The following is a 1,835-nucleotide window of genomic DNA, read 5'->3' on the forward strand; positions in this document are numbered from 1 at the left end:
ATAAGAAACTGTAAATAAATAAAATAATGGCGAGTACTATAATGTTGCTCATACTATCACTAATTGCGGCAGATAATGGAGAATTATGTGACTGAGAACTGATTTATTTCTAAGTGCTTCAATGTATCTCTTGTTGGTTAAGTCACTTCTAACATATGCTCCTTTGACACCACCACTTCAACTCAAGCTGTCCCACACGTCAGCACACTGTAAAAGGTTTCCCTAAAAAACCTAAGACGCCATTAGCCAGCAATCCAACCCGGTTTACAAGACAGTGCGAATGATCCAACCCGGGCCCCATTCACATCATCCTTAGTCGAATCCCTGGAGCTAGAAGATGGGTTCTACTGCACCCTTGTGTAGAGTGTACAGAACAGCAGAAAACCTGGAATAACTTGGTTCAGCACTGTGTTGTGAAAAGGGTATTCGCTAGTTGCCAGGGCATAAAACTTGACCCCTGGATGGTATATAATGCAGCATTAGCCCCCTCCTCTTGAGGAACTTCTTAAACATATGGGTTGAAGACCAGGGCAGCCATTAAGTCCTAAGGACCCCCCCCCCACACACACACACACACACACAAATGATCAAGTACAAGCTACTCTAAAAGCTAAAATGCTTTAATGTACTACCAGGTTGGCATACTTGCTCAAACCCACCTATGTACCTTGGTCCCTGCAGACTGAACTGCCAGAGGAGCTCCCATGTCCAGTGTTGCATAGCTAGCCAAAACAATCACCCTGATTCTTATTGGCTACTGCTTATGGCCACCTCTGCATTACAGTGTGGCACGAACTAGTAAAGAGAACTTTGGGTATGGGTAATAACCGGAACCGGACAGGCTCCTTTCACCAATCTCTGTAATTTTGGAGCTTGTAATGTCCAATCCGGTGGATGTCCTGTCCAGTGGGGCTGCCTGTGACACCTGTCACCAGAGAGAGGAGGATGGATAGCATAAAGCCTCTATGTATGGTCTGAGGATGTAGTAGTAAAAAAAAAAAAAATTCCAGGCCACAAAGGGAGGCTGTAATCTCCCCTTTCCCCATGTACCATGTTCCTGGTAAAAGCCATCACAGACACCTCGTGGACTGGACGCCCCTCAGACACCCCCTGCTCCGGGCATTCTGGTTTTTACTTAGGCTGATAACTTTTCCCCCTCCAAACCCTTCCAGCTCCACTTCATTATCAGATTTTAGTTTAGGCCAAAGAAAACAAAAGTCAGCTGGAACACATAGGCTGGGGGGGGGGATCACATAACAAGGTAGGAGCCAGTAGTGAAAAACCCAGTAAACATGACCATTATAAATAAAAAAAAATACCTGCACTGTACCAGCTAAAACATTAAATATGGAGAGAATAACATTATTAATACCAAAAGTTGTACACACAGACACACACACACACACACACACACACAGACACACACGTTAAGGTTAATTTTGTTGGGAGCCAATTAACCTACCAGTATATTTTTGGATTGTGGGAGGAAACCCACACAAGCACGGGGAGAATATACAAACTCCACACAGTTAGGGCCAGTACTCCTCTCACATAGGGATTAAAGAAGAAGAAAAAAAGTAATCTTTACCCTTTACATAATAAAACCAAAGCCCATGAAGAATTATTTGTTTTTTTTTCTTGTCCTTTTCCCCTTTTCTTGCAGTCTTATTCATTGACTTACAGAAATATAAGTACAGATTTATTTGTAATCAAGTCTTAGACATTGAAGGGTATTTTCCATTCTTCTGTAAGGGCAAATAATTCTACAAAATTTGAGAAAACAGTTGTTGCCTTTACAGAATTTACCACAAAAAAAACACTACTTTAGAACAATA

The sequence above is a fragment of the Crinia signifera genome, chromosome 2 (assembly GCF_055691185.1).
Source record: "Crinia signifera chromosome 2, ASM5569118v1, whole genome shotgun sequence".
Classification (NCBI taxonomy): domain Eukaryota; kingdom Metazoa; phylum Chordata; class Amphibia; order Anura; family Myobatrachidae; genus Crinia; species Crinia signifera.